Below are 23379 nucleotides of genomic sequence, written 5' to 3' on the forward strand. Positions count from 1 at the left end.
GGCCATTTGCAATGAATTAAGACTTATCTCTTTGGTCATATGAAAAAAGATTGCTATGTGTAATTTTTATTTCAAGGTTTTAGAAGGTTTTAACAACTGTATTTCTATTTATTCATATGTTGTAAGTCAAATTGTTTTTTGCATTAAATGCATGATTATAGGAATATCAGACATTTCTGGATGAATCAGGTTGTGTTTTCACTGCTGATTAGCATTTTGCTGTTAAATGTGGAGAGATAAGGAAAAAACGGCTATATGGGATTGAAGGTTTAGATGTGCCAAGCTTTTAGAAAAATCATCTTTTACTACTTATATTTTAAAATGTTTTCCTGTGGGTGTATCTTGTACATACATGAAAAATATTCAAAACAAGAAGGTTGATGCTTTATAATCTGTCTCAGAATAGGACAAATCCCTAAATTATCACGGATAGGCGCATGGCAATCTATCCCAATGTCGGGAACGATTATGTAGAATGTGTGGCTTTGAGACAGAACACTCTCTGCATTTTTTAACAGATTGTACATTTTTGGCAAACATTTGCACAGTGGACAATTTCGGGCTTGATTATATGCGGGTGATAATTTAGTGATACATTTCACTATCTTTTACATTTGGCAAGAAATTCTCAAGAAATTAATTTGTTAAATGTATTTTATCATGATTACAACATGTGTGTGTTTATATTGACTTTAATCTGGTTTTCTTGTATTTATTGTGTTAGAAGGTTATATTTAACCAATAAAACACATGAAAAAAACAAAGTTGGGACTAATAGTTTATGTGTTTGCATACGGTTGAAATAATAAGTGATTTGTTTACAAATGTATTTGTTTATTTTTTGTTTGACAATTGTCTCTGTCCTCATGAACACATTTTATTTACTGTTCTCATTGTCAGAAGAAACCGGCAGTCCCCAAATGTATAACTATAAAGTAGTAGAGCGTTATTTTTCTCTTGTTTTGTTGTTGTTGTTAAACCTTTAAATTGATAACATTGTTACTTTTTCTGTTGTTCTATGATGTTTCATCTAGAGGATTGGAGGGAAACTCACATGACGCTATTTCCATAAGGCCCTCACTTCCAGCAACCTTGGTCTCCAGTGGATATGCGGGTCACCGCAAGCTGTGCAAATGTCATAAAGGGGAAATATATGGAGACAGTTATATGATAAACGATTACTCATTCGCCTCTGTTTGCACACGCTACTCTGCTTTTGTGTTTTCTTAGAACAAGGATGCCACTGAAAGTACCCAATATCAGGATGCCTTTATCAGATGCATTCAAGTCTCTTTGCACAGATCACAAGCATCTCACATCATCAGAAAATGCTTGGGGTGAGGATTGCACTGTTTTTCAGTATTAGGAAATACTGGGGCACCCAGTAAAAAGGTGTGATATGCGATGAGGCCTGTTCAGCATTGTATTTCTCTTTCAGTAATGCCCTGGAATGAGGAAAAAAGCTGAAATGGTAGGCTGCCTATAGAAAACGCAAGTGTTTGCCATATGGTGAATATCTCTAGCTTAATGCGAAGGTTCTTATCCTAATTGTGAATGCAATATGTACACCTTAATTTCGGTAGGGACAGTGGTCGAAGTGTACGAAAAGAAGTGGTCGAACTATGGTACCTACTGGCCTGCCCCCGCTGCCCACAAACCCCATCACCCCACCCCCTCACACACACAATACAACCCCTCAAACCCATGTGTCTGCTGTTTAAGGGGGCGTTCAGTGCAGTGCACTGAAAGTACACGTTTCAACTTTTTCCTACACTCCTATTTTAAAACTAAATCATTACAACACAGTTTATTCTTCAAATAAAAGTATAGGAACAGTATAACTTAATTAAAAAAGGTCGAGGCTCACCACTCCCAACTGCTCCCACCCACTTTGACCAATGGGTAGGGATGAAGAGATTGTCCTCCCTTTCCGATTAAGAATCGTCATTATTCAATCATAAGCATATATGTAACGAATACAATACAAGTTGATCCCAATGTCTTATTACTATTTGTGCTGGTCTTTTAAACGCCAATTTTCGGTGTGAATGAAATGAAATAACCACGAGGAGAGAGCCTAGTGCATTTGTGGTGGGTTGCAGACTGCTAACCCTTAGAAGAAGCCCTGCCACTCTGGGAATGCAACTCAGCCCGGAAGAGATCCAACCCCAACCTCACCCCTTTCCCCACCTGACAGCATCACCAAGGGACATCTTCCGGCCTCCCATGTCACCATCACAACACGCAAAGGTAAGAATAAATGACATGTTATTTCATGTGTGTTTTCTACCATGCCCACATGCAACATGATTAATGCTTTTCCATGGCCTTGTGGCACATACCTAGCTCATACGTCGGGAAAGTACTTCCACTTTCGCTTTGTTCTTCCTGTGAGATTGCTGTAAGATTCTGCTCCACCCAAAGTGGGGAGAAGATATCCAAGTGTTTGGTGATTAATACATGTAATATTGATTCCTGCCCAGGGCCATCGTAAGCACTTTTGGGGCCCTGGGCACGGACATCTTTGGGGCCCCCTCCACCAAACCAAAGTAATTAAGTGATCAAGAATATCCGTCCTGCCCCCCCCGCTGCGATCACAACCCATATGTTAATATGCTGCCTCAAACCATTAAAAATAAGAATGTTTTCCCCTTTTAAGTCCCCTTACCATCTTCATTCTTGCTCTAATCAGAATGGTAAACAGGTACCATTCCAAGGCCAACATTATCAGTCTACGAAAAGGTTACTTTTGTTCTAGCATAGATACATGAGACTTTTTATCAGGAGCATCGGGCAAGGTATGCAGCCTGTAGTATGAATGCAGGACTGTATGTAGAAGGTACAAGTAACCCAGAATAGACAGATAACTCACATTTGCTGCCTCACAGAACGCAAACGTGTTCAAGCATGGATAGAGGTGACCACTTGGGAGGAAGGAGAAAGCTACACATACCATAGAATGGATAGTGGATGCAGATTAGAAGCTACCAGGAAGGTGTCTGTATCACAACAAACTGAGATTAGAAGTGGGATATGGTTTTCAAATAGTGTTGCCATTAGAGATCAAAGGCGCAAGTGCTTGTGGTGTGCAATATATCAATGCTCACTATTATAATGGAAGCAACACTGTAGCCAGTGAAACCATGAGTGGGGCTGTTTTGAAGATCATACCCTGAGAAGGAAATCACTTTGAAGGGCTGACAATGTTGAAAGGTTTAGGGACTGGCAATTTCGAGAAGCTAGGGAATACAAAATTAAATTAGGTGCCCAGGATTACACACACAGTTTAAGGGGGATATCTGGGATTTCTGCTAACTCTGAAATTTCTGCATTTGAACAGTTTCATTACCAGTACTTACCATGAACTAAAATAATCTCATTTTATAAAACTGACTTGGAAAGTACACCAATCACATTACCAAACATGACCATTTTTTAAAAACAAAATATTATAGACGGGTGTAACACAGAATGATTCTTGCTTCATTCTCTCCATCCTCAAGGGAAGTACATAATTACCAGCATACCAAGCAGTGTGATTTAACAGATTTAATCTGGGTTTGTCTTTTGTATTTTAAGGCTTTACATACTTCCAGAAAACTGGCTTGTGAAATTATCATTTATAAACATGCAGAAAAACCCTTGACTTTAAAATATGCGTACCCAAGCCATGCACCTCCTGGTTTTCTCCCTTCTGTCTACCACCCCTTTCACTCAAATGGCCTACATAAGAAGATAGATCAAGCAATGGGCTAAACAATGCCACCAGCATATGAGAAGGCAAACTACACAGAAGACAGTATAGTAATGTACAAGATATTACATAATTTGACCAGGGTCACTGTATTGTCTGCTGGCAAAGCCAGGATACAAGCGCTTTGATTCCAAATATAGATATTTATTCATCTCTTGGACTAACAGTTTATGCTCATCGTTGGAGGTGATTGCCTACATTTTACAACACCCCATCTGAACAAACCAATTTCTAGATCTTTGCCATAAGGATGACATGTTCGTTTTTATTGCAACTCCTTTCTGGTGCAGGTACATTGCTGATAATAGCACCTGTTGTGCTGAAAGACAAAGTACATATGCAGGCAGGTTTATAAACTTCAGACATAGGAAAGGCTCAGCCAGCCTTACAGGAATGTGCTATTCTAATCTAGCATAGGAACACATATCTCTGCAATGAGTGCTTAACACACTTAACTAACTTCTGAACCATTGTGGCACTCAATTTACCAATATGCATTTCAAATTTGGCTATTGCACACGATCAACATAATTCTCACAGGAAGGAAAGCATGCTACAGGAGTTATCTGCAAGGAACACACAAACTATTTATACCACAGTGAACCCAGAAAGCATTACATGATGAATTGATCAAGGCAGAATGTACTTGCCAAAACAGGCAGGCAATAGGTTTAGAGCATCAACACCATGCCATAAAATATCATGATGTGTGCCATTTAAGTCTGGTGAATTAAGGAGTCTTACTTCTTTTGATCAGACGGCCTTGTGGGGCTCCCTCCAAGGTGTGGTCCCTGGGCAAGTGCCCCTTTTGCCCTCCTCTAAAACATCTTTTCCTGCCGTTTCCATTTGTCCCATTCCTAATGATGGTCCTTTGCCAATCTGTTTTCTTTCGATCCTCCGAAATCCAACAGTTCAGTGTTTGTGTCGAGTAATTAATTATACGAAGACATTTTGCAGTGCACTGATGGTCTGTCAATTAGGGTTTCTAGCATGATCGACACACGCCTGCTTGAACTTTTTGAAGTCATGGTTTAATCAAAGTCAACATGATTTAATGTTTGGGATCCACCTAAGTATGGGCATCAAATATTCATTAAGAAGTGTTCCTTGAACCAATGGCTTTAGAATTGAAAAAAGTTTGGCTGCCTCATTAATGATATTGTGCTTTACATCAACCAAAGCGTAACCACCATATATAGCAAACAACAGATGCATCCAATGCAGAGATCTAGAGGTTGCAGATTTGAATTTTGGCAATTCCCCTGAGCCTCTTATCATTCTTGGTTGTGTGAAATGATTACAATTTATTTGGGCATTGACAGAAGCACCTTTAGCAATTCCATGTGTAAAGTGTGTGCTATTTAAGGCTAGTTCATGCAATAATAATAATAATAATAATAATATATTATTAATTATTATTATTATTATTATTATTATTATTATTATTATTATTATTATTATTATTATTATTATTAGTAATCTAGCATTCTCTTCATCTTTGACGCAAATCATTCCAACCCAGGCAGACACTTAGCATAGAAAAAAATATCGGTGTCTGGGGAGTTTAGGAAGCATTGAATTGTAGGTTCTTTCTGAAACAGATACATTTTGCAATGCCAGATTCCGTTATCAATAACCAATGATGCCATGTGCCTATATTTTTCAAATACCACTACAGGTGGGAAAATACTTCTGTGCTGCCCATACCACTGTTCCTTTAATAAGATGCTGTCAAATTGGTATGTCATGTCACTGTCAGTGGTATGGAATTACAAAGAATATCACTAATGGAGACCATGGGCCGATTCATAGAATAATCTGCCCTGAATCTTGCGCAAGTCCCAGTTTGTCGATTCATGGAAAACAATGTGCGGGGCTTACCCAGTACTTGCGAGGAATCCACACCGGTCCACCACGTCACTGCGACCCGACAAACGCCTTACGCATGACTCCAAGGGAAGGGCCGGCTGTGCCTGCGCAGGCACCTAAAATGGAGGTGGAACACATGGAATGAGGACAAACAAACGAAAATGTGAGCGTTCCAAGGGATGTTTCACCATCAAACCATCGCCCAGTCCATATATGCACAAAATAAATGTATTCATGGAATTTAACAGGAATGCCGGGTCGTGTAAAAGAACACACAAATCCAAAAACACCTACTCCACACGATAGCAGGCATAAGCGTCAATGCGCAAACTAACAAATGCATAAAAAGCACACGCGCAAAAAACACACGGATACATCCACGATGAATGCACCATTTCTTGCAGAAATCATTCAGGCACACCGCAGGAGGAGGAGGATTGCCAAGGCCCGGATCTTCCACCTAAGGACCAGCCTTTTTCGCATGCCTGATGGCCAGGTCTATGGCAGGTATAGGTTCCCCCCCACATCATCCTAGACCTGGTCATGTAGTGGGAAGATGACCTCACATCACCCACCATGTGCTCCCAAGTACTGAGCCCCTTGCAAACGGTGCTCACTGCTCTGTATTTTTTGGCCACTGGCTCATTCCAGTGACCACTGAAATAGGTGATATCTCGCAGGCCAAGCAATCTCACTGCTTACACCAGGTGTTGGCAATATTTACTGCACGTCCTTCTGTCCACCGACAAATCAATATGCCCTGAACACTGGAAGAAAGGCAAGCAGTGGTCCTGTATTTTTGTGGGGTGCCGCATATCCAAAAAGCGCTAGGTGCCATTGATTGCACCCATGTTGATGTACGTCCACGTAGAGCAACAGAGCACATATACTGCAACCAGAAACATTGGCACGCCATCAATGTTCAGGATTTGTATGATGCCAAGGGCATCTTTACTGAAGTGTATGCCAACTATACTGGTAGCACAATGATAGTTACATCTTCAAGATGTCCCCGCTACACCGGGCTCTGGAAGCTGGGAAGCATGGAAACACATGGCTCATTGGTGAGTATGAATGGCCATGCAGATGCATGTTGCACACAGACCAATAGACACTGTCAACAAATGACAATGAGAACAATTCTCATCTCTACAGGGACAGTGCCTATCCTCTGAGCACATACATGATGATGCCCATACACAACCCCAACACACCTGCTAAGGTAAGGTACAACACTGCCCATATTGAGACTCAGGGCATAGTGGAGTGTACATTCGGAGTGCTCAAGTCATGTTTCCACTGCCTTGACCACTTTGGTGGTGCGTTGCTATATGCACCACCAGTAGTCTGCAGGATCATTGTGGCAGCATATGTCCTGCACAATGTTGCAAAACGGCGTGGCATCCCAGTGGACATGGTGGTGGCACACCATTCACACCCACAAGCACACCGCTTGCATATGGCTGGGCAAAGGGCACGTGGAGAGCTTACACATACCCAGCATGTGCAATCTTTTTACAACTAAAACATTCCCCTGTGGAGTGCACACGATCCCACCAAATAACAGGTGCCGTTCAATGATGCCAATTGACCAATCCACAGTGTCCACAAAACCACTCTGAGAAAGTGCCCTTGGAAGTGCACATTTGTGTGCATCCCTTAGAACTAAAAAGACATTTCATTTTGTGTTCACAAAGAAACACATTGAAGATGGAGGACACCACTACCACCAGGCCAACTATTTAATGTAATCACCCCTTTGGCACCCAAAACATCCCATATGACTAGCATACCTGTTAAATGTGTAAGCAGCAATAGATCCTGAAACATGTCTGAGCTGCAAGCCATGCATGGCCTTAAAAATTAACATGGACACAAACTGCAACACGCACAATGGCATATTGCTGCACACATGTCCTAGAATGTGAATGATGCACATAAACATGTCCCTATTGTGGGGTGTAGAAAAGCAGTGCAGTATCGATCCACATATGACATAATCTGGCAACATGACCACACTAAACCCCTTCCACCAAAAATTAATAAGAAGTAATTGACAATTGTTACAAAGAGGGCGAATGGCCACATCCAGACATGCATCAACTAAAGTACACATTCCATAATGATCAAGATAAATGCACATGTTACCTGTCCCCTTCTCATGCAGTCGGCAGTCAAACTTCATCACATGAAATAGCCATCTTTCCTTGATGGAAGGATCTGCAGACAATGAACAAATTGAAACAAATTGCAGCTAACACATCCATGCACCCACAAACTCAAGACCATGGCCCCCCGTCAGTGACATACAACACATGCAAACAACAACTCACAAGGCAACTAACAACATGTGTCCCAGCACACATGCAGCAACACCTGCACACTTCATGCAAATCAAACACACAAAACACACACACTGACAAACAACAACCCCCACACTGCCTGTCTCCCTGAATGACATGCAGCAAATGTGCATGTCACATATCCCTATTCAAAATACAATGGCACATACACAACGCACACATAGGTCAACATGCTGCATGAACATTAGAAGACATCCTACATGCAGATAATTGAGCCCCCAAAGCAGGTACACCCCTGGAAGTCTATCAATGATATGACAAGGCATTCCATTATGTGCATAGTGACCCCCTGCAGACTCACAGGCCCCAACTGCTACACCCATTGGGGCACTCACCTGGGCCATCTTTGAGGACTGGACATCCGGGTCAGCATCAGAGCCAGTTGAGTCCAAAGAGTCAGAAGAGTCTGCAGCATGACTCAGGGTGGTCTGTATCACCAGTGGGTTTTCACAGCCTGCCACACCATGTCCTCCACTGGTGGTCTGAAGCACCACTGACTCTTCTTCATCCTCTTCCTCCTCTGCATCTGATGCCTCCTCACCTGCACATGGACATAAAAAGATATGTGGAGTCATGTGCAACATGTCCGCAGTAAACTGTCATGATTCCTGACCCTCATGTCCCCAGCCCTCCAAGATGTCAGGCTGGAGCCAGGCCACGATCACTTACCTGGTCCTCAAGGGCCTCTCCATCCCTCCAAAGACCCACTTGGAGTCAGACTTGGAGCTTGTGGCACCAGACTCACTCACTCCCATAGGATAACATTGGGGATTGGACTTGTAGTGCATTGATGGGGACAAGATGGATGCCCCCACATTTTTCGGTTCCCAGAACTGCATGTGCAGTCTAGTCTTTTGGGTGTGGTTCAGCCCAGAGACACCTGGGATACCCAGAGACTATTTAAGCCATGCCCAGGCTGAGAAACATGTTTTGTGTTTTCTGCACCTGCAGCGTGACACTCACCATCTTCGGATTGGTCTCCAGCAGGACTGCATCTTTCTTCTGCGCTTAGCTCCTGCAAGAACAAGAACACCGTTAGGAACAGCCTTACCTTGCAGCGCTTCTGCCCATCATTCATTGTTCCTTCTGTTCTGCGGGCATCTTTGGCGGTGTCATTCCCATCCCGGCACGCCGCTTCCTAAGGAAAAGGGAAAAGAACAGAAAAAAGGCATTAGTAAGCATTCTGCAAATCTTCGCTTATTTTTAAATACTGTACGAGCTTCAAACGCTTACCTGAATCCCAGCTGCTCTGGGTGAACTCTGTCTCCGGAAATTCTCATCCATCTGCAAGAGGGAAAAGACACTCCAGGTTAGCGTGGAAACATCTAAAGGCGCCGCATACCACGCTTACTCACCGCATTTGTTCTTCATAACCATCATCCACGCTGAAAAACATCGCAGCACCTAAAAGACACAGGAAAAGAACTCAGTTCAATACAAATACGAAAGGGGTGCATCACGCATTGCACTCTCACTCACCTTCAGTGCTACTCATCTCAGCAGCACGCCGCCATCCCCGGACGCCGGCCATCATCTAAGGAAGGAAAGGAACGAAGTTAGAGAACTGTTCAAAAGACTCATTATGCTTACCTGTCACACTCTTGCCAGTGAAGTAACTAGGCAGCAATGAGCCCACATCACTCAACGCGCCCCTGCGCTGAAAGCAGGACGGAGAGCACACTATCCAAGAAAAAAAGGCCCAGTGCCCAGTGCCCAGTCGAATAGCCTCCAGGGAAGGGTTCGAGGACGTAAGAGGTCAGAACAGGCTGAGTGACGTCCCCGTGGATACCAGGTGAGCGTTACATAAACATGTGTATCACATTGCTGTCTTGTAATTAAATGCAGGGCATGGCACCATAAGAAATACACTAAACTATGAGAGGAACACCCCAAAGGATCCAGCTCTACCTTGATTTGGGAAATTAGCAATCATTTAAACGAGAAGTAGTTAGCTCTTATCAACAGTCACAAAACTTTAAACTAGTGCTGTTGACATTTAACAACATCTCAGTAGTAGTTATAAGCCAAAAGAACTTGGATTATGACCTATTAGATTAGGTCCGTTTTCGGTCACCGTTGAAATATTTGTTTTAGTCAATAGATGGTATTTTATAGTGTTCTAATATTGAGTACCTTTCGATATTAATGTATTTTGTATATGAATCTACTGAATAAACATGAATATGTATACTGATGAGAAACAGCACTAGTGTAATGTTTTGTGACTGTTGATAGGAGCTAACTACCTCTCGTTTAAATTACCATAAGAAATACAGCATCCACACACTATGGACAACAAGCTATCTGAGCATGGCATATGCAGACTGGCAACAAAATCCCCTGTTCAGGGCCATGCTGCCAGTGGACACATTGCCAACCAACAGGGTTGTTAAGAATCACATTATGACCCATGGCACCATATGTAAACTGTTGACAAAACTTGACTGAAACTTGAGGAGACCCATCTCTGGTTCCGGGAAGTACATCAAGACCTTCCACTTTGGTTCTGCCTTCACCCCACCTCACCTGCTGAACTGTTTCTCTCTAGGCACCATGCACCTGGCCACCCTCTCTCCTCTGGGCCCATGTACCTGCTCACCCTGCCACCCTCCTGTGCTGCCTCTGGGCCACCCCTTCCACTGGGGTCTGTATCTGTACCCATTCAAGTCCCCACCTCTCTTTTCTTTCTGCACTTATCAGACATACCCTGGCTGCTGCCTTAAACACAGCACTTGCCACTTGCTGGCTGCACTACCACCATTTATTGTCTTTATTATTTATTTGTTTTTATTTATTTATTATTATTATTTATCTGATTCTCCTCTGCTCTGCACTTTCCACTTTTCCCCCCTTCCATGCACTTTTCCCTTTCCCTTTGCCATGAGCTTGCGCGTTCTCAATGTCACTGGGCCTAGTAAGATCGCTGTTTTTTTTCTCCACTGTTCCCCTCCCTTGTCTTGTCACACTCCGAAACAATTGTGTATGAGCGCGGTATGAATAAAATGTATCATATCATTAAAAGTGAAATGGGCATGGACATGTGGCTATGTGACGTGCAATTATATCACATGAGAACAGGCAGGCACACATATCCACATCCAAGTCTTGTAAGAGGATTCAATTCAACACTACAGCTAAGTCAGTGCCTAGTCTGGGATACTGAAAGGAAACCCTTATTGATATATCTTTATGTCCAGTTCATGCGTTCTGGATGACTACCCCTATATAACACCCCTCTCTTGGAATCCCCCTGACCCCACTGAGCCAAGAAGTAGTTCTGTTTTGCAAGTTAAAAGGTTTATTGGAGAATTTAAACAATATATATAATATATATATATATATATATATATATATATATATATATATATATATATATATATATATATATATATATATATATATATATATATCACACTTTATGATAAATTAATACTTGGATATCACACTTAATCTGAGCAGTAATCAATAATGGATAGTCTGGCACTAGCACACTTGTGAATAGGAACAGAAGAATAAGGTGGTAGAGAATGCTTTATATAAGTTCAGATGGATGTAATGTTGAATGAAAATGCAATACAGAAAATACTCAATATGATTTCAACAAAACAATGTAATCACTTTTCTCTGGCAATCCCCTCTCCCCTTTATGCAATGCAAGGAAATGGAAGGAAAGCACACAGTTCTCAGAAATGCAATCAAATGTAATTCAGTTCACCCCAGCAAGCTTAGACTACAGAAGTTTGAAACACAGGCCCAAAATGCTTTTATATGTGATAGCGATATATTGGAAAATGTGCTAAAATGATTCTAATTCCCTCTGGAGGTTCAGGTTGAGGATTAGTTGGTTTAAATTAGTTCAGGCTTACTTTAGCAATGTTCTAGGAATGATTGGCAGGTTAAACAAATTTTTGGCAAATGAAAGCAAGGAAGCTGCTGTTTTCACACGTGGAGAAATTTGCAAATCGCGGTAAAATTCGCGAGTGCGTTTTTCGCGATTGCGGCAAAAGTATAGGGAATAGGAATGCGGTTCTAGGTTACGGAGATATGAGCGATATGGTAAAGGTCGTTTTTCAGATTTGAAATTTTAAAAGTTCAAAGTGACAAGTTACAGCTAGCAACTAGAAATGACAGGTGACAGCTTTGCAAATGACAGGTGACAGTTAGGAGACAGTTCTGGTTAGATTAAAATAGATTGAATTATATTATTTTAACTAAGAGAGTGGTTCTGCACAGTTCTGCTAGGTACTCACAATATATTTTTGAAATAAATGGGCCTCGCCACAGATCTGGTCAACAGGTTTTCTTCACTCGCCACGGACGGTCTCTGCGCACAGCGTCTGGGTCAGCTCTCTAGTTCTGCGAACAGCGGTCTGGGTCAGCTCTGCTCTGCCTCTGGTTCTGGATACTGCTCTGCTTTCTCTGGGTACAGCACTGCTTCTGGATTTTCCCGCACAGCTTTCTCTGGACCCAGCGCTGATCTGCACGGCTCCTGGATGCTGCTATCGCTGTTAGGTTTGCTGGATGCTTAGGCCCACTGAGAAGAGTTCTCAGTTTGTGGGTTTAGGCCCTTGCTTTGAGTTATGAATCAAGTTCTTTGGAGTTTTAAAGTCTAAGTGTGGAATCTAGTATCTTCTGGATGTTGTGTGGTCCGGCAGAGCACGTTGCAGCAAATGGAATTGAATGTCCCTATCTGTCCTGACTGTCTGCTTTTATGTGTTTTGAAAGTGGGTGTGTGTGCAGCATCACTAGCCAGCCCCTCTCTCAACTGCCCATTGGCCCAATTCTCCCCTCTCCCATGATTGTGGAAGGAACTGTGAGTCAGAGTGATGCTGTAGGTTTTATGGGTCAGAGGATTCTCCCCTGGTCAGTTTGCCCACAAAATCTATATTTGATCAAAATGCACACTTCATAGATACACAGTGGTTTGAAATTACATGCATCCATCATGCATTTACTGATGGTAGCCCCTGTTCAAACTCTGCTCTTCCTGGGGGCTTGCATTCAGAAATGACAATATTTTGTGCTTTTTAGTGGTTTTGCAACATCAGATTTTTCTCCAGATTTGTACACATGTACACGGCCTGTCCATACATACTCCAGTAAATTAACATGTCTTTAGCTTAAACACAGAGTCTGTAGTATACATAAATAGCAGGGTTTTGCCCCAGAACATCACACAAATTGGAGTTTGGGCTTGAATGGAAGGTACATTTTTTAAATTAAGGCTCTCAAAGTTATACATTTCTGTCATTTGATTACAAAGAGTTATCAGTGTTTCTGTAAAATATATATTTTGCTTTCATTTCAGTTTTCAGAGTGTTGGAGTCCGCCTCCAAGACTTGGGTGGGTCAGTCACATGTGTCTTCTGGCAGGCAGGCCTTTGTTGACAGGAAACAGTCAAAATCAACATATCCTATTCAAATGCAAGAGCCTATTGTGTGGTCTCCAGGAGGCTCCCAGCCAGTCTGCCTTCTATCAATCAATAGGTCATGTGAGATTCTAACTCCTGGTGTGAATCTCTGGAGGTGAGAGGGTTTCCCAGGCTTCAGGCCTCTGGGAACAGCAGGTGGCTAATTTTTAATTAAAATGCAGCCTTTGAAGTCAGCTGAGTCAAATCCCTTTGTCAGCAACTGCACTCAGTTCTCCTGTCAGAGTTTAGACCGCTAGTGCCGCCTTGAGGATTTTGTTGGTACTGCATGCAATTTTGGGATCTTTCTTGGATTAATGCATTCTAAACAGGAATGGTTATTACATGGCAGTAAATAATCCTTGCTTAACATTGTTTTGATGGGGCTCCTTACAGTAAGATGGTTATGTGGAACCCCACAAAAGGGTTGAATCTTTAAAGTGGTCCAATGAGCCACGATTTCAGCAACTTTTTGACATCAGTAACAGTGGATTTTGTTAACAAAGATCTTTCTTTACACTGGTGGGTGGCAAGTTAGGTAACCATTTTGGTGTGCGCACAAACTGCGTGGTTCTCCTGGATTCTGGTGCACTTGTGGGCTTTTTGGCCATCTTGGATTTTCTAAGCCCACAGCACCAATTGTTGCAGCATGATAGCTCAAACGTGGGTCAGGACACCCAACAAATCCCCCCACGTGACTGCCCTTTGAATTTGAGTCGATGGGGAGTCGGGTGCACAAGGGTTTTGACCCACGCACTGGTCTGTCCGCATAATCTTCTTCCAATTCTGCAAATGGCACAGTTCAGCATCTTTTCCTATATCCGGTACTGATCGATCGGTTCTCCTCGCCGGTCCTGATGGGAATATTGGGCGGTACCCTGGGCCCCTTGCGTCTCTGCTCCCGGTCTCCGGATCATCCTCCCAGTCTCTGGATCGTCCTCCTTGGCCAGTCTACAGGTTTTCTTTTTCCTAGGGCGACAAAGGAAGAGCGGCAATACCTATTCATAGACATTTTTCCCCACCATTGATATAGTGGGGTGGCATATAAATTTATAGTCAAAACATATGGACATGCACATTTCTTTTTGCATTCAAAAACGAAAACACCCACATTGAGAAACTCAGAATTTGATAGGCGATATGTAGGATATTTTAAGTTAGAACTGAATTAATCTGAGACAGTACCCTCTAGGATTCCAGAGGATTCCTCCAGTTGTTGCAGAGTGTGCCTGGGATGGCAACACTTCAACTGGTTTATGTGGACCCACTTGTCTTCCCCCTCTGCCAAACCGCCTTTGGGGATGCAGATCTTGTAGGCCACAGGGGAGATTTTGTCTATAATTTCAAACGGTCCCTTCCATGTAGGCAAAAACTTTCGCTGTTTGGCCTGGTTCCTTTGGAAATTGTATAGATAGACCCGGTCCCCCACCTGATATTCCTTCCTGGAAGTCTTCAGGTCATAGTGGGTCTTCATGCTATCAGCTGATCTTTCTAGATTCCGTTGAGCATAATCAAAAGCATGTTGAAGATGTTTCCTTAAACTCTCCACATACTCATGAGTTGTGGAGGCATTTATCAGTGTCTGCTCTTGGGTCCTGTAGAGCAAATGCTGAGGAAGCACCATCTTGCGCCCAGTCATCAACTCAAATGGTGACATTTTGGTTGCAGATGAAGGGGTAGATCTGATGGCCATTAGGACTAGAGGTAATCGGATATCCCAACTTGGCCCAGAATCTGCCACAAACTTCTTTAATATGCTCACAATGGTTTGGTTATATCTCTCTACTGCCCCAGAAGAAGCTGGCCGGTAAGCAATATGCAACTTCCTTTTGACCCCCAGTATCTCCCACATCTTTGTCATCACTTCACTGGTGAAGTGGCTACCTCTGTCTGACTTAATCCTTTGAGGTAGGCCGAAACGGGAAAAGATGTGGTTAATCATCAGGGCAGCTGCAGTTTCTGCCTTGCAATTTGGGGCTGGGAGACATTCCACCCACTTGGTAAACAAGCATGTAACGGTCAACGTGTACTTGTTTCCTCTAGACGAGCGAATCACAGGGCCTACAAATTCGATTTGCAAATCTGACCATGGCAGTGTCATCCCCCACTTTTGGAGAGGCGCGCGGTGTGTGAGGGACGCCGGCTGAAATTGCGCACACACAAGACACCCCTTCAAGTATTGGTCAAGGTCCTGCCCCATGTGTGGCCAGTATGCAACCTCTCTTAAGATTTCCATTGTTGTGTGAAACCCCCTATGACCGGCAGTGGCCGCATCATGGGCTTGACTTAACATGAGGCTTCGGAATGAGGTAGGAACCACCCACTGATCGTGGCCAGCTTTGGATTTCCTTACCAGCAAACCGTCTTGGATTCAGAACATTTTTGGACATTTCATCAACACTCTTAGGTCCTCTTTCCCAATATAATCGGTATCCGTCAGGGGAAAGTTCTCAGGGTCCTCAAGGTGTTGGTAAAACTTACCAATAATTGGATCCCCCTTCTGAGCGGTAATCAAATCAGCATCAGGGGTCTCCTTACTCCATTGTGCAATTGAAAGGTCGTTGTGAGCATTTGTCTGGGACCTAGTGATAGCAGTGACCTGGATTTCCCCCAACAGGGACTCAATCTCAATTAGATCCCCTTGGATGGCCCCGGTTTTGGCCAGCTGATCAGCTAAGTCATTTCCAGTTTTGTCTGGTCCCTCTACTTTGGAATGACCCTTGATCTTTTTCCAATAGATGGTCATCTCATTCGAGGTGACCAGATCGTCAATGTTTTGGATCAACTTCCCATGTTTCAAGGGTTTGTTATTAGCACATAACATGCTTCTGGTTTTCCAATTAACCAGGTGCTCCACGAACCCGTTCCGTACATAATCCGAATCTGTGATTATGACCAGTTTGTGGAGTTGATGCTGGACAGCAGTGAGGATGGCCTGATGCACAGCCATCAATTCTGCCACCTGACTACTTCGGGGACCAATTTTGTATCCAGCGGAGGGTTCTGGGGACTCATTCACCCATGCATTCCCTACGCCAGCCACCAGTTCTTTCTCCCCATCGTTGTCAACATGGTACGAGCATCCATCCACATAGACAGTGGGCATTTCCTCACACTTGTCCTGTTCAAAGACTTTGTGTGGGGAATTAAGGTATGCCTCCGTGTTGTCCTTGATTTTTAGACTTTCGTCCTCGAGACAGTTTTCTCTGGCACAATCATGCAAGCCAGCCAGACCTTGCGCGAGGGGACTTTTCTTGTTTTGGCCATATCTGACCTCCACAGGAAAGCCTTGCATTGACAGAATCCAGGAAGTAATTCGGGAATTACTCACATTTCCGACCCGGATTCTATCACTTTGGAGATATTGCAGGGGCTGGTGTGGAGTCTCCACTATGATGTGTTCCCCCTGGATAAACGGGCGGTAATTCTTCAATGCCCACACCGTTGCCAGGAGTGCCTTCTCACAATCGTTGAATTTTTCCTCCACAGAGGATAAAGTTTTGCTCGCATAGGAGATTACTTTATTGACCTTGTCATGCTTTTGGTATAATACTGCTGTCAAGCACGTATTAGAGAACCCCGTCTCCAGGAAGAACTCCTTGTTTCTGACAGGGTAAGCTAGGCAAGGCGCTTGTGAGAGGCTTCTCTTGAGTTGTTTTACCGCCTCGGCTTGTTCTGGACCCCATTCCCACTTGACCCCCCCCTTCAAGAGCTGAATCAGGGGTCTGGTGATCTCTGCGTAGCCCTCAATGAACTTTCTGCTGTAATTAGTCAGTCCAAGGAGGCTCCTTAGTTCCCGCAGAGTTGTGGGGTCTTTCAGTTTCTGAAGTGCTTCCACTTTCTTTTCCTGGGGACAGAGACTCTGAGGAGTAATCTCATGCCCCAAGAAATTAACACGGGTTCTGCACCACTGTGCTTTTTGAAAGGAAAGTTTTGCTCCGGCGGCCCTCAACTGGGTCAGAACATAACGGATCTCCGCTATGTGTTCCTCCACAGATGAACTTTTGATGAGGACATCATCTACATAAGCCAGGTTACCCCTCGCACCCAGGTCGGGCATGGCCTTATGCAGGAAAATGTTGAATTCATTGCCGGAGTTGAGGTATCTGAAGGGAGTCCGGGTCCATGTATACTGCTGGCCCCCAAAGGTAAAGCCAGCTTGTATTGGTCGTCCCTACTGACCGGCACGGTCCAGTATCCATTGGTCAGGTCTATTGCAGTGAATACCTGTGACCCCTGAATCTGGGCCAGCCCTTGGTCAATGTAGGGAAGAGGCCATCGGGAAGTATGGACCCGTTTGTTGAGCTCCCTGAGGTCGGCACAGAGTCTCCACTGGCCGTTTGGCTTCAATATTCCCAGCACCGGATTATTGAAGGTGCTGTGGACGGGAGGGATTATTCCCCTGGACTCAAGGTTCTTAATTATTTCAGTAAGGGACTCCATGGATGCGAGAGGCAAACGATATTGCTTCACAAACACTGGAGTCATGCCAGGGTCCGTGGGGATTGTTGTTGTGTGGATGTCAGTGCGACCACAGTCATACAAGTCTACCGCAAAGAGATCTTGGAAATCCAAGAAAACTTGTTTCAACTTTTGCTTTTGTTCCAGAGTCACAGAGGCATCAGCTAGGTTGACTCTCTCTTCCACCATCTGCCTGAAGCCTGGAAAGACTTCTGGTTTGGCTATTTCAGCAGCCTCCTCCAGCTGGGTGGAGAAGTCCCTGGTCAGAGTGCTGATTTGGACTGGAGGCTTCAGGTGGGAAAGGCAGCCCTCATGGACCTGGAAAATCACCTCATCCCTCCTGAAGTCACAAGTCACATCTTCCTTACGATAAGGGCAAGAAGTGTACACCAGGAAGTTCCCCCCATGCCGGGTAAAAATCCTGTCTGGTGTTGTATTGTCATCACTGTCACTGTCAAAGCAGTCCTTGGGGATTGGCCCTAACAGTTCATTACCTAAATCTATGGAAAAATGTCGGTCATCAACCGCCATTCCAATAATGGTGCCTGCGGCTAGAGTAATACTCTTTAAGTCGCTGTTATCCACCTCTATTGGAATGATGTCATGTTCTATGTTGACTAATGGAGTTGGGTTTACCCCGAACCCTTGCTGTTGGAGAGAAGCGTTTAGATGTATGTAAGCATCAGGGTTTTGCAGATATTGTCCTCTTTTAACTTTCACTTCAAAGGAGAATTGTCGGGTCCTTTCTGGGATGGTGACTTCCTCTTTGATCTGAATTTCAACTGCATAAGGTAGCAATTGAGCTGACCTAAATGCTTTTTCTGGATCATCAAAGTCCATGGGATTATCCGCTAATCGGGACCAAGCTTTGAAGTTTACTAGGTCCAAACTAATGGCAAAGCGATTGAGAATGTCACTGCCTAAGTAAAAAGCGGCAGTGAAGTCTCGCACGACCCAACAATTGTGGAATATGCTCTTGTTGCCAATGGAGATTTTGAGCATACACCTGCTTGGCAGGAGATGTTTGGAATTGGGTGCTTCCAGGTCCATTTCCCATTTGTCTATCAGTTTGAATGTGGGAATGGCTGGATCTTTTGGGAGTTGGCGGAACATGGCTTCGCTGATGAAGCTCTTACCGTTGTTCATACACACTCGAGCGAGAACAGAGTCCTTCCCATCATTTAACTGAACAGGGATGAACAACTGCTCTCCAATTTGCTGACTATCAGCCAGGCTCTGAGCTGATTTCACATCTTTCTGGACTATAGGAGTGGGAGTTTCTGATTGTGGATTGGTAAAGAATTTCAGGGTGTTTCCTTCCAGTGTGGAATACCACCTTAAACTGGAAGGAAGGTTGATTTTCAGAAATAGAGAGGACCCTCCATCACCAGTCTGTTGTCCTACTGCTATTACTGTCACGTCTGGAATTTGGCTATTCTGGAAGTGAAATTCTACTTGGTCAGATTTTTGTTCAACCATGTGGCAGGTGCCGTTTAAACTAACATGGTTGACACTCTGTTTTAATTTTATTGGTCGGCTAGTCTGGGTCCAGAGGACCTTGTTTACGCAATCTATTAAGGGTGACAACCTCCTCAGGAGGTCATTCCCCAGTAAACAAGGGGTGCCCTCTGGAGTCACTACTATGACCGGGTGTTTCACCTTGTGTCGCCCGATCTTAATATCCAAGTCTGCAATCCCCTCAATGGGAATTTCCTTCCCGTCAAAGTTCTGCAGTTGTCCAGGAAGAGAGGTGAGAGGAATTCGGTAATTCTCTCCCCTTCCTGCATTCAGTTCGTCAAAGGCCCTTCTGGACAGAAGGGTAGCTTGAGATCCAGTGTCCACCAGTGCCAAAATTGTACCCTGCCCCTGTACTTGTACCGGGGCATAGTATTTTCCCTCCTTCTCCTCAAGGGGGCACAGATAATGCACATTTTTGGACACCTGGTGGGCTAACTTTCTGGTTTTGGACATCGCTAGCAAAGAGATTTGGGCAGAATTCTGTGGCGAGCCTTGGGAATCTGAAAGAAAAAATTGGCAACTGGAGATCAGAGCCACTGTGGGTTCCCCTGGCTCCGGTTCCGGGCCGCCCCGCCCTTTTTGGAGGCAGTCATCAGGATGGGTTTGAACCAGGGGATTTCGGTATTGTGGGTTCTGGGATGAGATGATGGGCGGCGGTAGCTCAGTCTCCATATCTCCCCAGTCTGAATTGACATCCCTTGGGACCCATCTTTCCTTGGGAGGAGTTCCCCCATCTCTGAAGGAGAAGATCCTTTCCCCAGGATCCTCTGGGGATCCCTCTCCTTCAAATTGGAAGATCTGTATTTCTTCCACAAAACGGGTCTGTTTGGGTCCTTTGTTTCTCCTACCCCCCCTCTGCTCCTTGGGAGGCAGGCTTTCAGGGGCAGGAGATTTTGTTTCCGGTTCCTGGTTTTCCAGGGGCTGTTTACAAGTTGGGAAGGAAGCTTCCTCCAAGGCTTTACACCCCCCTTCCCCTTGTGCCTCCTCCCTGGGAACCGGTGTGTTATCGGGGTGCTGCCCCCGTCATTGATCTGGAGCACCAGGTCCAGAGTTGGGTGCGTTCTGCGCCGGCATACCGATCTGAGGGTTCTGCTGAGCCCTCAGTATGTGACCCAGATCCCGCGCCATGTTTTGAACCTGGCGCTCTAACTGGGAAACCCGCTCAGGCTGATACGGGGCCCTGTTTTCTCCCCTGGGCTGATCCCGGGAAGGGTAGCTATCCCTTCTTTGGTAGTACCCCTGGTTGGGAAGATTTGGATACCCCTCCACCCTTGGCCTCCCCTCTCCCGGATTCGGTTGTCTGGGCTCAGGGAATTGGGGAAAGAAGGGTGGAGGATTTTTTGGCTGGAAGTTGGATGGATACCTGGGGAAGAAGTTCTGCCCAGGGTTTGGTGAGTTTCTGCCCTCCTGTGAGAAGTTGGGAGGGAAGTTCTCTGGGTTAGGTGCTTGGCTAGATCCCCCCCTTGAACTGGAGGACTCCACACATAACCCAGGATGGGTCTGTTTCCCTTGTAACGGGGGCTTACATAATCAGGAGAGCGAGGGACCCCATTTGTGGGGCTGCCTCCCTGGCTCCCTGTCTGTGACTGGCCCGAGGACCTTCTGGGCCTAGCATTATTAGGTGCAGGTAGGGTTTTAGGCCCCCCCATCTCCAAATCCAAAACGGGGGCAACCTTTACCTCTGCCACCTTGGCAGCAGCAGGGGTGCTGCTGGCTTTGGGGTTTTTGGGCGCATTATTTTTATTTTCTATTGGCTTCTGCACCTCATAGATCCGGGTCGCCTGTTCAATGACCCAGTCTAAAGATCTTTTCTCGTGAAAATCCCTCACAAGCTGGGTCATTATGTATTTGGGCAAGGCATGGAAAAACGTATTAATAAATTCTCTGCTATCCGTGCGCACCCTTCTTGTGGTCTGTGCAAAAGCACGCTTTAACTCCTGCACAAATTCTTGTGGGGCCGGATCCTCCCCACATTGTAAATTGTAGGCTGCGAGCCTCTTGAGGATTTCTATGAGTAGAAAAATGTTTCAAGATGGCCGCCTTATAGGTGGACCATCTTAAATGATTTTGGTTCTCCAGCCCCGCAAAGAAACTGGAGTATTCCAGGGAGAAGGTCCACTTTACATATTGAATACAGCTTTGGCTGTCCTTCAAATGGAAAGTCTCCATCATTTGCTCAAACAACTCTAAGTGCTCCCAAACAGAATACTTGGCGTTCTTATGATAAGGCGTGATGACGCTCCTGATTGCCTTAATCTGCTTTAAGGGGTCCTTAAGCAAGGCCCTTTTTGTCTTATTGGCCCTTTTGGTCCGGGTAACCCTGGTCCGTTCATCTTCTGACTCAGAGGCACTGCTCCCAGAGGTTCCCGTCTGTTCTTCCAGGTTTTCCCGGATTCTGCGAGCCTGGGAATGGCTGGCAGAATGTGGGGACCTGGTCTCCTGTGTCCTGTATCGTTCAGAGGAGTCTTCAGATTCCTCTTTGCTGCCAGGATTTGATGGGTATCCCCCCCCCCACTGACCTAAATGGGCAGAGGTTTTCAGGATGCCCTTAATGGGACTACTCTCCTGGGGTTCCCCACTAAATTGCACTGTGCTTGGGTGCCCATACCCGGATGCCCGCCCATCCATTCCTGGGAGGTACTGGCCTATGAGCCCCATGCTTCTGGCTGGATAGTAATCTGCCATCCCTGTGGCCCGGTGCTCATGTACGCCAGGTGACATGGGGGTGGCAGAGTCCAGGGACTGAGAGAGATAAAGGCCTCTGGTACTAGGGCTCCTGAGGTTATGCTCAGGAGTTTCCCTTTCCCAGCGAACCTGGTCTCTATCCGCCCCTGGTCCCTGTTGCAATGCAAGAGCCTGCGCCTTCAGTTCCTCAGTTAAGGCCTTACTAGACTCTATCAGTCTCTCCTGCATCGCTACCTGTTGTTGGAGCCTATCATTGTGCTGGCAGAGATCCTCATTCTCTCTCTTCGTTTCCTGATTGGTCCTGGAGCACTGGGCCAGTCTTTGCTGCAGGAGGGTTACCTCCTGAGCTGTGTCGCTATTGGCCTGCTCCTTTCTTGCCAGAGCATCCTCCACCTTCCTGGTGTGCTCTAACAAGTTATGGTGTTCTTTTTGGAGGTCACCCAGTCCCTGGAGGGCCAGGTGATTTTCTTCCATTTTCCTTTTTAAGTGGCAGACTTCCTGGCCTAAGGTATCCCTTTCCTGACTAAGAGCCTGCATCTGTGCCGCCAGGTCGTCCCTTTGCCTTTGGAAGGCACCAGCTTTCTGGCGCTCCTGGTCAAACTCTGCCTGGGTATCCAGGTCTTTCAAAATCAGTTTATTGGTCTCTGCCTTCTCCCTATCTAGGTGGCTTTGCAGGGTGACTACCTGCTCAGCACATACCCTATTGAAGTCTAACTGTTGCTCCAGCTTTTTCTGGCTCTGCAGTAGGGAGTCCAAACCTTCTTGGTACTCCTTCTGCAAGGCCAGAAATCTGGTATCCTGGTCAGCCTTTTCCTGTTGCAGGATGTCCATATCCTTCTTTATTTTAATGATGTGCTGTCTTCTCTCATTTTCTGACTCCTGGCTCCGCTGCAGCCTCTGCTCAGAAGAGACCAGATCAGATTGGGCCTTCTGTAATGCCAGCAGTTGACTACTCGCCAGATCTTGGCCTTCAGCACATTTGTCCTGCATGGCTCCCATATGTAAATATAAATATGCCGCTACCCTGGCAATCTTGTTGTGCTCATCCTTGGCCTTACAGGACATATATAGTTCACTCAAGCCACATGTAAGGGACCCTGGTCTCTCCATGTATCTGACCCTGTTTCCGTGATCTGGGGTGCGATTGCTTGCAACCAGACCGTCTGGTCCTGATGAGTCCACTCACCTCTCACAAATAGCTTATGTAAGAAGTGCTCTCTGGCTATTTTCATATCTACCAAGGTCGTCATTCTGGAATTTGAGTTCCTTCCTGACTTACAGAAGTTTGTATTTTATTTTTGCAAAACAGACCTTTTCCTTAG

This window comes from Ambystoma mexicanum, chromosome 6q (genome assembly GCF_040938575.1).
Source record: "Ambystoma mexicanum isolate Mex_15411 chromosome 6q, UKY_AmexF1_1, whole genome shotgun sequence".
In the NCBI taxonomy this organism is placed as follows: domain Eukaryota; kingdom Metazoa; phylum Chordata; class Amphibia; order Caudata; family Ambystomatidae; genus Ambystoma; species Ambystoma mexicanum.